The sequence below is a fragment of the Harpegnathos saltator genome, unplaced genomic scaffold (assembly GCF_003227715.2).
Source record: "Harpegnathos saltator strain DR-91 unplaced genomic scaffold, Hsal_v8.6 scaffold536, whole genome shotgun sequence".
Taxonomy (NCBI): Eukaryota; Metazoa; Arthropoda; class Insecta; order Hymenoptera; family Formicidae; genus Harpegnathos; species Harpegnathos saltator.
In genome coordinates this window covers 109,160-124,201 of record NW_020230356.1, presented here as the reverse complement: position 1 = coordinate 124,201, position 15,042 = coordinate 109,160, and the positions used below count along the sequence as shown (strand labels likewise).

The window sequence follows — 15,042 nt, the reverse complement described above, 5'->3', positions numbered from 1 at the left end:
GCGACCCTAACCCGTTGGACCCGTCGTCGACCGCTTGTAACGCGCGTTTTACTACGTCGCGTGTAACGCCTAATTTGGGATACACGCCCTCCTCTCTCTCTCTCTCTCTCTCTCTCCCTCTGCCGCGCGCGCGTGTGCTTTTTCGCCTCGGCGACGATTATCAAAAAAATATACCCGATATCGTAAGGCACGGTTCTGAACGAGCTAGAATTATATTCCGCGTCATGTTCTCCCCGGTCGTCGTCGTCGTCGTCGTCGTCGTCGTCGTCAAGCGTCAAGTTGGCTTGATTATCGGTCGCGCGATTCGTCGTCGCGTTACATCGGTGTTACGAGCGCGGCGGTCTCGAGAGTGCAGCGTGTCGAGATAAGTAACATTAAGTAATATAAATACCACGCTTAACGCTCTACGACGTAATGGCGATATATATTCTCTTGGCGCGCGATGAAAATCGCCGGCCTATAGCGGAGCGCGATAAGTTTTATATCTTGTTAATGGCTCAAGTCTTTATTGTCGAATACGAGCGGGTGTGTGCGGCGTTCCGACGAACCGAGGGGAAAGGTGACGTTGGTGAAGATCGCGCGGAAGCAACAACATGTACGAAAAAATCATAGACTTATGCGCATCGCGAAAGGTTTCGAGGAATAGCCAGTGGCTAGTGAAAGTGGCAATATAGCTGTCTTTTACATCTTGTCTCTCTCGTCGGAAAGCGCAGTCTACACGCACGGAGAGGAAATATCGTAACAAGAATTACGTTAAAATTATATTATTTCCTCTCGCGATATCTGTGACAAGGCTAGACTATGCCAGTGCTATGTATTGTAGCATGAGAATTATTATACGGAGATAATAAATAATGAAAAAACAAAACAACCAAACATTCAATGAATTATTACGTAGTAAATTTACTAATTATAACTATAATTATTCAATGAATATTATCACGTGGGTATAAAGTCAAACGTGCAAAACTTTTTAAACAAACGTGCAGTAATTTCGGCCGTACTTCTGTACGACTGAAGGATAGAAGAAAATCTCGTTGCACAACTTTTGCCATAATATTTCTTCTCCATGCAGATATAAATCTATGGAAAATGTCAAATGACCGGAAGAGCGTGTACTGCGCGTTAAGCTGGATTCTCCGTCGGACTATCCGCGTCCGAGGCGGCGACGGACATTTTCTATTGCGAAAGCATCGGGGGGAATGTTTTGACGGAGAACCGCCAGAGTCTTGTCCGCCGCCTAGACGGATAATGAGAATTCAACCGCGCCCGCCTCTCTCGCGGATCATTTCGGCGATGTAACAGCGAAGGCGAGCGAGCCGCCGCCCAGTGGCGCAAATAACAACGCGTTATGTTGTTGTCGCGTCGAGTCGTAAAAAGCTCAACCTGTTAACTTCTGATCGATTCTCCGGAGAGGCCGCACGGCCGTATATTACAAGCTCCCAATATTAAATTCCGAACGTCACACGTGTAATAGTTTCCACTTATCCCCACCGAGTCGCCCGGCCGCGTTTGATTCGATTGTACTCGTCGAGTTCTTTTCGCGAGAGGCTCGCGGCCGCGCAGCGAGGCGCACCGAAGTATACGCTACGTCCGTTCGTGGACCGAATTTCACTCACGCTCGCGGGGAACAGCTTGGACGGAAATCTAGGACAATCTTGAGAGACGTATTACGTAATGCCGCGGGCGCGGGGATATCGAACAGTCGGCCGTGATATTCGGCCGGCGGACGCGAGCCTCGATACACCGCGCGAACGAGACGCGTCAATTGAAAATGGGTTAGAAAGGAGCAGAGGAAGAGGAGGAAGAAAAGAAGAAGAAGAAGAAGAAGAAGAAGAAGAAGAAGAAAAAGAAGAAGAAGAAGGCACTGGACACCGGAGCGTTTCGTTCGCAACGGCGAGATATCGCGCGGCGAGAAGTGTCGCAGGGTTTAAATAAAAGCTGGCTCGCGCGACTGGCAAAAAGGCGCTCGGAAAAACACGAGATTTCAATTAAAGAGACAAGCTTAATAATGAGGCCCATTGGATTTATCGGTTCGAAAAGCCATGGCGCCTAAATGTCTGCGTGTGTCGCGCGGCCGACTAGCGGCAGCACGCGCGTACTAAGCGTATGCGTGCGTGCGTGCCTGCATGCGTGCGTGCGTGCGTGCGTGCGTGCTTGCGTGCGTGCGTGCGTGCGTGCGTGCGTGAATGCACGTGCCCGCGTGGCCGAGGCTCAGAGCTGAGAGAGCTGCCTATCGGACCTACGATACGCTCGCAGAACCGGCTCATTTGCCGATCCGATCGAAATTCGTTACTCTTCCTCGCGAGATAAATCATACGGTCTCATTTATGGATCGCCGTTTTCCGATTGTACAATTTCGATCGCGCTTTCGGAACTTTCTCAAGCTCCTCAAGCGGCCGGCGCCTTGGCATTAATTGAACCCTTTGAGAAAAGAAGAAAGTTCCTGTTCCTATCAATTAGATCTCTATTAATCCTGCCGAATCTGTAGATGTGGCAGGAAGCATGAGAGAGAGAGAGAGAGAGAGAGAGAGAGAGAGAGAGAGAGAGAGAGAGAGAGAGAGAGAGAGAGAGAAAGAGGGGACAATCTGACTCGACGCGCAATTAGACGCTCGCGACGGTGACGCATCACCTCGCGAGCATAAATCCGCGATAGATATTCTTCACCGCACGTAAAACGATTTGTACCACGTAATCGGCGAGATTATACGTCATCGTCGTCATTGCCGTCGCCTCGCGTTCACGTGGCGCTTTTCATCTGGGGCCCCACTTACTCCTTCACGGTGCATCGATTAACAAGCTTCTTATCTCGTTTAAGGATTTTTATGGCAGAAGTTATGGGCCCGAGTATCGCTGTCAGTGGAAGAGGACGAGGAGGTTCGGGCAGGAGGGGAGCGGAGGTGGGGGAGGTGGAGGAAGGGGTACACCGTCGGCAAACGCAGTCTTAAAGACACGATCCCGGAGTAATCGTCTTTCGAGCCCGGGCCCGATAAAAACGCCACGATACGAATCGGCGCGGCGGTTCGCCGGCGATTAGCTCCGGGCTACGAATCTCTCGTCCCACATTATATCATGTAATTTTTATCGAATCTCAAATATGATCTCTCGGTGCCTCTCTCTATATCGTGGAAATTATGCATAAAACTTATCATCATTTATCCCGTAGGAGCTTATCGATTGCCGCGCACCGGCGATGACCATTCGGCGAAATCACTGGCTTCCACGGCTTCCCTTCCTCTTCCTCCCGCCTCCCTCCCCCCACCCCCCGCTCTCTTCGCTCCTTCCTACGCGTCGTGGAGCAAACGTACTCGCGCGATTAAATTGAAACGCGATCGTCAGATTCCGAACGGCGCGCGCGAGCGCGATTTCGACGCTGTTATCACCTCGTTACACGCTCATTCTCCATTTCCTTGTCGCTCCCGTTGCCGGCTGACTGCGCAAGGATGCAAGGATGCAAGTCCTTGAACGGTCGACGGGAACAAACGATATTATCCTTCGCGGGTCGTACACGCTCCCTTTTACGCGGATTACGCTGGACGTCGGTGACCACGTCGGTTCCACAGCTCGTCCCGTTAGGCAGCGGTGCGCCGTATGGGAGCCGCCTTTCTTGCAAGAACGAGTCTCCGTTCCCCGAAGGGTTGGTAATTCGCCGATTAAATTGAAAACGGCAAGGCTAATTGCGCCGCGGCTGTATTATTCATCGGCCCCGCCGTCGGTGTTTGCCTCGGCATTTCGCCGATGCGCGGCCGCCGACCGGGCGACTTCGACGAACGGAAACGAGGAAAGCGAAAACTTGGGAGAGCACCGCGCGCGCGGAGTTGCGAGCAAGTCGACCGAGGCCGTTGGAAGTGCTCAATGCCTCGTGTCTGAGTATCTGCGATCGGGTTTCATCAGACGTCACCTTTCATCGCGATAATTATGTTTCGACTGAGTTCTCTCTCTCTCTCTCTCTCTCTCTTTTTCCCTTTCTCACTCTCTTGTGACGTCACCGAGCATACGCCGAGCGATGATAGCGTCGAGAGGAGGTGTACCTCAGCCTCAAACGCAAAGACGCGTCGTGCCGTGCGCGTCCGGGCGTGTTTTTATATAACAATTAAATCGACTCTACATTTGCACCTATACAATTACACACACACACACACGTACACCGACGGTAATAGACGCTATGTCCCGGCGACGTGTAGTGCCGCCCACGCGGTCACTTGACCTCTCTACGCCTCCGTATCTCTTAGTTAACCTTATCAACTCGATTCAACTCGACCTAACCAGTGCCGACTCACGGCTTGCTAGTGCGTAACTGGCGTAGAGGCGTCATACGAGCGACATACGTCCGTTGCTTTCTTGTTCTCGCGTAATATCGTCGGCTTCGAGTACGTTGCACGTCACGAGGGTGAGTTCGATTTGGTTCGATTTGGGAGCGACTCGAGGCTGCGCCTCTCGGAGGGAAATCTTATCATTGTCGATAAACGGCTCCTCCACAAACACACAGTGGCTAAATTATTCGCCTAAACTGATTCCTCGTCGCGAGAAATTTACGCGAGAGAGGAGACGACTTTATACGAGGCAAAATTGCCTGTCGGGATGTGTCGTTGTATCGAGGCGGCGATATTTTTCGTCTTTCGTTTCTTTGGGCGACGCAGCAGTTCGCCCAAAGAATATCGAGAGTGCAAATATTGATCCTCGTCTGTCGCTCGTGCTATAAACGGAGGAAATATTGGAATAAAAATGACAACCAAATTTTGCATACACAATCCGCAATATCGGGATATGATCGCAATTATTGCACAGCTGTTTACAAATATTACACACGCTTGACTTTTCTACCGCACAAGATTGTTACTTTGTCCGCCGTAGAAATTTATCTATTTCTAACATAATGCGGATCACAATACCGATATAACTCCTCCCCCCCCTCCCCCTCCCAGCTGTACAAAAAGAATTGTAAAAGGAGGTGAAATCTTAACGCAATTTTTATCGCGATATTCTCCCCGCATAAAATATTAATATGCAGATTGTAGCAAAAATTCCCGAAAACGCGATGTCGTCGCGTGGGGATCGCACGCGGCCCGTTCGTCGAAAGATTCGTCCGAGAGTGACGCGCATCGCCAAGTTGGTGTCGGATACCGTGCACCCTCGCAGCCGGGAGGACGGAGGGTGTGTATCGATCTAATAGTAATGAGCTCGATGCCGCCCGGAAGATTTTGAAATATACATTATGCGGGGATTATGGTTATGCATGCGGGAAAGGCGCTGAGAGTATTTTTCTTTTGATATACCCAGGCCCCCCCCCATCCCCCCGCCCGCCGCAGCATCTTCGCACGGAGGCGACGGATGAGATTTGAATAAAAGTATCCGCGCGTCGCGCGCCGCGCCGCGAGTCGCTCCGTTGGGGCTTGATTCGCTGGCTGCTTTTTACAACTGCGCGGTCTCATTAAATATGTATAGATTCGCGCCCCGCGTGCGTTCCCCCAATTCTTCCGGCTCCCTTCAACCCCCCCCCCCGCCCCCTGGCCCTCCCCAAGCCTACATCTTCTCGATGATATAAGCGCATCAGCGATTACCAGAAACATATGTCTGAGAGATCACGAGTTACAATCGAGTGTGTTCGCGCGCAACGCTCTCGCGCGGCCACCGCACAACACATTGTGTCATGTGTCACTCGGTTTACCGTATTTCGTCTCGAGCAGTCTCGAGCGATTATACGCGAGACGAGATTGACCCGGACGTTTGCGTAAAAAACACTGCTGTCTGCTGTCTCGCGTATATAATGTATATCGTGTAATTCTCTCCGCCGCGCCGCGCCGCGCCGCGGAGAGCGGTCGAGTGCATTTTTTGCCGAGTCCGGGAAGAAAAAGGAAAACGTCGATTTCCTATTTACGGATACGACGCGCGCGGATCGCTCGAGCGCTCACGCGGCATCGAGCGACGACGAAAGCGTTTTACCGGCTACGTGGTGGTGTGCAAACAGTGTCGGGGATAACGACTCCTGATCTACGTACTCTAATCCTAGTCGATCCCCTCGGGCCTGCGTGACCCGGATTAAACTATAGCCTCGTATCGACATCAGTTTCTCAAGGAGCTACCGGTGTTCGGCGAGCGGTTAATCGCGGGAAGTGGTCTAGCGCGTAACCATTGATATTTTCATACCGCCCGCGGGGCCAGCTGTAAACCCGACATTAGTCGCACAGTCGATTTTAACGCATTATCTGGCCGCTGCTTCGGTATCGGAGCTGCAATTTCGCAACGCGCTTCGCGCATGAGAGATGTTAGATAACTGACAAATTAGCTCGCGCCGTCGCGACGTCGCGTGTAACTAAACAAAGGTATTACGACGTGACGCGTCCGTCGTTATACCGTAATAATCGTCGGTGTTTTGTCGAAAATCACTCGCCGGAGATGGAGATGATGAGCGTATGATGAGCAGCGGCTCTGAGATCGCATCGGCTTTAGCGTCGCGTTAGTGTTTCTTTCTCCCCTCTTTCTCTCTCGCTCGCTCTCTTTGTTCTCCTTTCTTCGCGCAGAGAGACGCGCAGCGCGATTCTCGGCAATTCTTTATTAAGACGCGACGCAATATCGGCGGTGGTTCTATTTCTTTGCGGAACAAATGACCCGCGAGTTATCACCCGCGGAGAGAGAGAGAGAGAGAGAGAGAGAGAGAGAGAGAGAGAGAGAGTCTCTCTCTCCGACTCGACCCTTCCATTTAAAAAATGTAAATTCGTTAATGCAAGTAATGGGGGCGTGAAAATTTGTTCGCTCTCTCTCCCCGGCCCTTCTCGGTTCTCCCTCTTCTCCCCTGCCCGCGCTCGCGCGCGGGCACCCTATTACCTGAGACTATTATCCAATACAAAAAATCAAATAAAGTATGCTAAGTTACGCTTCGAAGACTTTGGGGAGTCGAAACTGCCGAGGGGTCGTAGAAACATTTTTTTCACTCCGTCCGTTCCCTCCCGCCCCCAACCCCCCGCTCCCCTCCCCCCGTCGGCAGCGTCGACACCCGTGTCTCCGTTACTCTCGCGTCATTCCTTCGCCGCCTATTAACTTCCAACAGGCTGTAACAATGAGACGTCGCTGTTGAAAGTTTCCTCGCGATTTATGGCTACGTCGAGACTCGCGCCGACACTCGCGGAAGGAAATTCGGTTTTCCGACTTGATTGCTTCGATTGCCAGGCACGCGCGTCTCGACGATTCGATTTTTCATTCCGACGGATGTTGCTTTACAGATCTATCTTCGCAGGCGAGGTATGGATTTTTCCTGCGAACATTTCTCACTTTGGTGGTAGTACCCGGCCGAGGAAAGGCGTCACAGGAAGCGCGCCCTCGAGACTCGAGCGTTGTTTATGAACGTTATTTCGAAAAAGATCGTATCTTCGATTAGTATATTCTCGCGACTTAATGCCCGCGCGCGTATCATACTGCCAGGCTTTAAACCCCGCGCTTCGTGATGTTGCAAATTGCATAAGATCGAGCGTAAGCTGAACGTATAACGTCTGCGGCTCTCTCTCTCTCTCTCTCTCTCTCTCTCTCTCTCTCTCTCTCTCTCTCTCTCTCTCGTCCGACGAGCAGAACCGACGCGGTACGGCGGCTGCGGCGGCGGCGGCGGCGGCGGCGGCGGTATCAGTAGCCTGTTCTTATCCGCTGATCCGCATCTACATTATTAAACTTGATTGGAGGCCAGGCCAATTCCCGCGCGAAAACGACTTATTGCGTGGCGTAGTGCCTCGACGTTAGACCATTATAGGAAAGTGCTATTTAATGATTCGAAAAAATTTAAGTTAAAGCTCGATGATCGAAGAACGTCTCAGTTTTCGAGAATGCCGGAGCGATTATTCCTTTTTCTCTCTTTCTCCCCCTCTTTTCTTCTCTCTTTCGCCGATAAACGGCGTCGTCGAGGGAGGAAGAGAGACGCGCGTAGATTTTCGTAGATAATATTTATTATCGATGCGATGTGAACGCGCGCGCGCGCGCGCGGAGCGGCACTTTTTCGAAATTATCGTTGCATCCCGGAATAACGGGGTATGCAGATACGAGATACAATAAATTGCCATCGCTCTCTCCGCAAACATCTATTGTGTGTGTATGCGCGATCCCCACGCGCGGGAATCGGGTTAGATATTCCGGCATTAGTTGCATAAGGCGTAATAAGTTTTGACGTAATGCAAACGCAAAAACGATATCGAACCGACGCCTGGGAAACACAACACGAGAGAGAATCTGAAAAAGCGGCGTTTTACGCTTCAGGTAATATCATCGAATATAATGGAATGCGCGCCGATCTCGGCGGCGCGGCGGCTGTACGGTCAGTTTGCGGGATGGATAAAATCGCGCGATGGTTGTGCAAGAAAATCGAGCAATCCGATCTCCCGCGCGCGTTGTCTTAGCGGACGAAAAAGTCGGAACAAATCGTCGTCGTGTCGCGACGTACGAAACGACAAACGAACGAGGGGAACGATAGGGGAATGAATCGACGCGGCGCGAAACGCGTCGCTCGTATCTCATAAACGGAGCGCGCGAGACTTGTGTTGCGCTGAAGAGGAGAGATCAATGGGAAGAATAGAAATGATTTTTTTCGAGTAAGCTATAATTGCTTTTGACGGGGAGGGGGTGGGGTGGGGTGGGGGAGGTGGGAAGGCGTCTGCCTTCGTAGTACGGTGCGAAATGAAGTTCTCATAAAGAAGCCGCGCGTGCGTATCGCCATACTAAATTCCACACCGCGCGCGGCCTTGATACACCAAGTGTATTGAAATAAAACGTATCAAAGTGGCGTGCAAGATGTCGGGCGAGGGGCGGAGGGGTGGAGGGAGGATACCTGCCCCCCTCGTCCGCTCGCCCGCCCTACCACCCTCTTCTCTCTTCTCTCAATGGGCGTTTTTCAAACTAATTAAAGTGGATATTAAATCACTTCTGCGCCACACACACCCTCAGGATTCACTGATGTACGACCCATTAATTAACGTTTCCGATGCTATAGAATATCGCTTGACTCCGTACCTCCGAAAAAGATTTCCGAGATATCTTTCTGATTGCCGATCGTAACATGAATATGCAAAAAGACGGAAGGCTAGAATACAACGACACACGTCTCTACGCGTCCTGCACGCCGTGCACGCCGACGAGTGAAAAACCCTTGTGTCGTTGTGAGCGCGGCTTACAGCGCTTATAGTGGTCACTTTCCGAGTAGTGAGTTTCGCCGGCCGCTCCGCGGCCGAGGGTATATATTTGACGTTGCAGCGTTATATTATACCGAGGAATATATATTAAGTCTGTAAACGTTCTTATGACTAATAATCGTTCCTGGATTGGCAAGATAATATAAGTTGATGAGGCAGAAAAAGTCTAACCGCGTCGGGGGAATTCGCGAGGAGCTAAGAAGGCTCAAAAAAGGACCTGAAAAGAACCGCCGCTGTCCTCGTGTGCTTTTTATATCGCGCAAACCGGGTTGCGGGTACAGTCGACGCGCGCGACCCGATCATTACCGCGAGCGTATTATAAAATCCTTCTCGCGGAGATTATCGTCCACGCGTTTCTCTCATCGCGTTTTTATTGAGTCGGACCGCCGATCGATCGATCGATCGATCGATCGCTCGCTCGGCCGGTCGGTCGGTATCGCGCGCACACACGCGAAGACCATCTCGAAAGTCCGAGGCGAGTAATTGATTTTTCGAAAATATTATTAACGTCATACGGTCTCTCTCTCTCTCTCTCTCTCTCTCTCTCTCTCTCTCCCTCCTTCTCTTACGAGAAGTGTCGGTGCGCACTACTGTACTGCTCGACGTCGTTTTAACGCTCGCACGAGCGAGCGAGCGGACGAAGCGCGTCGGGTCGGGTGACGTCGCGCACGAGACGCGCGGTTATAGCGAGCGAGGATGCGAGCGAGGAAGGAACGAGAGGCCCGCAGGCGAGTTGTATAATATGAACGCGCCGCGCCGGAGTTTCGGCAGGCTATAATCAATTCTGATTGCAGTCCAGCGGATCGCAGCGCGATCCACTGGCCGATAGCCGAGAAAAAAGTCAGCGCTTCCAACTACCGGGCTGCACGGTGGTATAGCCGAAGAAGCAAGGGAGGACGAAGGGACAGAGATAAAGTAAGAATAAGGAGAGAGCGAGGAGATGCGCGAAAGAGACACGACGGCCCTCCGCCACCGAGGGTAAAACGGAAGATAGAGCGGGAGCGGGTTAGAGGGACCGGGAGGCCCGACAGGGAGAGAACACGAAGGACGGCTGATGGGTGGTTGGGGAGGAGAGACGCGCGTCTCGATACACACGAGCTCGAGGGTGCGAGCTGTGTTACCTCGCGTCGCGGGAGCTCGTCTACACACACCATCGTGAAAGAGAGACAGAGAGACAGAGAGACAGAGAGAGAGAGAGAGAGAGAGAGAGAGAGACAAACAGACAGACAGACAGACAGACAGACAGACAGAGAGAGAGAGAGAGAGAGAGACAGAGAGAGAGAGAGAGAGAGAGAGAGAGAGAGAGAGAGAGAAGACGACAGAGAAAGAAAGAGGCGGACGGCGAAGCGAAATCGGCCCGATAAAAACGCAACCGAGTTATTTATCCGATGGGTCCATCGGCAGCCAGAGCCTGCTTCCGAGGCGAGGAGGCAGCGGAACAGCGTCTCCTCGCCTCGGCGGCCGCAGGTACAGATCTGTAGCAGCAACGTCGTCGTTGTACTTACTGCCGTCGTCGTCGTCGTCGTCGTCGTCGTCGTTGTACTCGTCGTATTACCGTCGACTGTCGCGTCGTCCTCGCGATGCCTCGGCTTTCTTTGCTCCGGTAACTACGCGAGATCCGTTTAACTCATAATAGAGCTCGCTTTTACGCGAGTAACGCGCCGCACATACAGAGACCTCGTGGATCACCTCGCGAGGAACTTGCGGCTGCGACGATATCGCGCTCGAATCGAGTACGCTCCGCAGAGTCTCTCTCTCTCTCTCTCTCTCTCTCTCTCTCTCTCTCTGTCTCTTTCTCCATACGTTAAGGGCTTTGCAAGGGCAAAGACCTCGCGCTAAACTATGCATGCCCCTGGCCTCGAGTCCGATCGAGGGCTCGAGGGGGCACACAGTACAACGTTGCTCCCCCCAAGGTTCGAAATAAACTTCCGTAGTGGTAAAAATAAACGGGACGCGATAACGAGGAAGAATCGTCACTTGTGGGCGATTTAACGCCGCTAATTGCTCGGCATCATGCTGATTAGCAGTCGTTTAGCCGACTTGCTCGAAACGAGTGCGAACGGCGCTCTCTTCCTCTCTTCCCTCTTCCTCCCCCCCTTTCCCTTCCCGAAAGGACGTATACGTACGCGTAGCGTTTATCGCGAGTGTAAATCTGAAAAGATGCGCGCGCTCGATAACACTTTTGCCGAGATAGGAGGAAAAAGGCGAGAGAAAGAGAGAGAGAGAGAGTGAGAGAGAGGAGAGAGAGAGAGAGAGAGAGAGAGAGAGAGAGAGAGAGAGAGGGGGGGATTCATCGGTGGCGGATATGTAATGCGCGAGGAGTAACTCCAGCAACAACCTTGACTCGCCGCAAGCCATACTCGCGCTTCTTATAATCCCTTGTGTTCGCGCGCGTCCGGCCCCATTAGTAGTTGGCTGACCCATCATTCAATAACGCTCTCAATGTCTGTGCGACCGTGTGTCTCCGTGTCTTCGGACGCACACGTACGCGCCGCGCCGGCGATAATTAGACCGAATTTCCGCGCGAAGGACGAACGCGGCAAAGCAGAAATCATTAAGCTCGCTGCTCTCCCTTACGAATCGTGAGCTCTTCGCGGCTGTCGCGTTCGCGCGTATTCGCGAGCGAATCTGTAAAGAAAAAAACAAAGAAAACACTAAAATATAATCGGGAAGGGGCGCGAATCCCCGACGAGTTGTCGTCCACAGATTCACTTCAACGCGCGGCGTCCTCCGAAGTTTAGCTTCGCGTCTCGCCGAGATCGCTTCTTTTCGCGATGCGAAAAAGAGGGGGGAGGGGAGGGGCGGCGGAATTTTCAGGCGATCTTGCGTCACAGAATAATCGCGTGCGCGCTGACACAAACGCTGACAGTATATCTGGACAGTGCCTGTCAATCCTCAAGACGAGCCATCGAGAGCGTATCGCGCGTGCAGTCTGCGAGCCGATTGTTATGTTCGCGAATAAATATTAAGCGTCGGGGATTCGTGCGTGTATCGAGAGCCCTGTGCGAGATCCATCGCGCTAGTTCCGAGCCTCAATATCATAATCGTCGTAAGACACACCGGCGGCGCGCACACATTGTCGACGCATTCTGCGCGACAATGGGCTCTTTGTTGTCGCGCGTTTCCGATGCCGAACGGACGAGACACGATCTTGCTTGGTCGTCGCGGGGGCACCAAGTGTCGCGTTAATCCGCTGTAAATCGTATCGCGTACGTTAGCGAGGATGAGCCATTAACATTTCATTCGACAAAAGCGAACAAAAGACCGGAGGCCCGAAAGTAGAGACACGGGCACACGAGCGGGCGCGCCGTTCGCTCGATTCGTTTTCCCGCCGAAAGGGGGCACACGAGCGAGCGGCTCCTCCAAAGAGCCAAGATGCAAATGCCGCACTTTTGTGGCAAACGTTACGGTACGGCCGCTAACGCTAACTCGACCTGACAGGCGAGAGAGCGTCGTCCTCGTCACTCACATCGGCGCGAATCCGTGTCAAACGCCGCCGCGCGCGTTTTCGCCGAATTATCATCTCTGTGGCGCGCTCCCTTGCGACCGTTTCACCGGTTTCTCTCGGCGCGAACAAACGCGACGAGCGTGGAATTTCCGTCGCGCTATTTGTTGCGTGGAAAACGCGCGCGACTCGTTCGCGGGAACGATTCGAGAGCACGTCGTCGTCGGCGTCGTCTTCGTCGTCGTCGTCGTCGTCGTCGTCGTCGTCGTCGTCGTCGTCGTCGTCGTCGTCTTCGTCGTCGTCGTCGTCGTCGAGCGAGCACGCGACAGCGGATCACGAGCGCGACGTAACGTGAATCATCGGTGACATAATCGGCCAATGAATCGCGCCAGAACACGCACCTATTGATTTCGCCGGCCGACGATACAGATCGGCAGAGCTCCGGCGCGGCGCGGCGCGGCGGTGCCGGCTTGAAATCACAGAGGACAAAACACTCGGCTACTCCGCTCGCGCGAGCGCGAGCGCGCACGCGGAATCGTACGGGAGACGATCCGTCAGTGTCACTCGTGCGTTACATACCACGAAGCCGAGGCTCAAAATCGTGAAAGCGGCAGACTTGCTTTCTAACACGCGCGACATCACAGATGAATCGTAGAATCAATCGGGGAACAGGAGGACCGATCGTTCTCTTCTCATACCTCCGCGATCTACCTTTCGCTACTCGCGATGCGCGTTTTACGCGTTACACACCTGTTGGCGATCCGCTGAAAAGAAAACGCGCGTAAGAGAGCGAGACGAGAGAGAGAGAGAGAGAGAGAAATGAGGAGGAACAACGCAGCTGCCCGGTGCATGGAAGGATATCGAGGGAATGTTGCGTCTGGCGAAGTCGCGAAGACGCCTCTGCATTCCCCGCTGCGCCCGCCGCGCCGGTGCAAAAAGTTAATTGTCAACTTAATATCTGCTGGCCGCAGCGTGGTGGCTTTCGGGGCACATCCCGTTTACAGATTTTCCTCGTTACGATGAGCGCCGTGATTATACGTCTCATAAATACGGAGCGTGACAGACGTCCCTGCTATTTGCTCCAACATCGAAAGCGCGACAGCCAGGATAATTGATAGCGGAATGCTAATAACTCGTACGAGCCCGGCATTATAATAAGTTTTTTGCCCGGCGTGTGCCCCGCGTCTAGCATATTCGCACGCCCCTCGGTGCGTCACGAGTGTTCTTTCCGATACTTATTAGCACGTAATTTGCTTACTTCAGTCCCGACGCTGGCAGCGGCGATTGATGGGCACGATTGCCTATCACGTGGACACATCGCGTTTGCAAAAGAGCGCACGAGACCGACTCTCTCCGTTTATTTTTCTTTTAACGTCCTCTCTCTCTCTCTCTCTCTCTCTCTCTCTCTCTCTCTCGATCGCCACCGGAGATACCGGCATCTCCATCGTCGTCGTCATCGTCGTCGTCGTCGTCGGTCGACTTGCGGAACAATCGCAGCTGTTAACGCGTACGCGCGCGTTTTTCTCTTCTTTCTCTCTTTTCTTTTCTTTTTTTACACTACAACGAGCGAATGTAAACAATCCTTCAGCGGGATCGATTACGTGGTGGCTGTCGAAAGGAGGATGTCTTGCGGGCCGATTTCGACTGGGCGCGTCGCGGCGAATTTCACGCGCGCGCACGGACGAGACGCGAGGTAAAAAACAGAACCCCGGCTGGACCACGTGCGACAAGAAGACACGGAGGCCCCTGAAACTTTTCAGCTGAACGTGCATGTGCCAGTTTCCCCGGGCAGATTAGTAGTTACACGTGACGGAGTGAAAAAAATCTTAATACAATTTGCCGGGGTATTAAGCGCGCGCGAGGAGTGTAATTACGAGAACTGTTCTTACGCGTTGCTTTCCTCCGAGCGATTGTACATCGCGCGCCGTATGGGCATGGAGTGCTAATAATTACGGTGGAAGGATGGAAAGCTCCGTCTGTGGCGCGCACCGGGAGGGAACGACATATTGCTGCGTTTTGAAATAATGAGCGCCTCGATATCGTTGATCCCACGCGCGCGAGACGCGTCGCGTTGGATTCCACACGTGTGTATATTTGTATCATGTATACGTTAATCGCGCTACGTGTGTGAGATAATTTCTGAAATTCTCACACGATCAACGAACTTCTCCCTCCTTCCTCTTCTCTCTCTCTCTCTCTCTCCTTCTCTTTGAGGGAGCGAAAAATCGCGAGGGACCAGATCCATTCTCACGTCGGGTGGAGCGTCGCGGAGATGAAACCGTCTCGGCTAGCAGACTGTAATCAGCAAGATGGGAGGATCCGCCGGACAGCGGTCGTCGCGATTAACAGAATACTCGCGCACGAATTGAAAAATATCCAGTGCTCTTTTCCAAGTGTTTGCTCAAAATGAGCAAATATGGGAGTACTTCC

General features: G+C 52.7%; 1 protein-coding gene across 4 annotated transcripts in view; it reads right to left on the bottom strand.

Moving 5' to 3' along the window:
- LOC105185860 (protein trachealess) overlaps nt 1-15,042 on the bottom strand; it is a 93,399-nt gene that overhangs the window by 76,832 nt on the left and 1,525 nt on the right. The window lies entirely within an intron of this gene.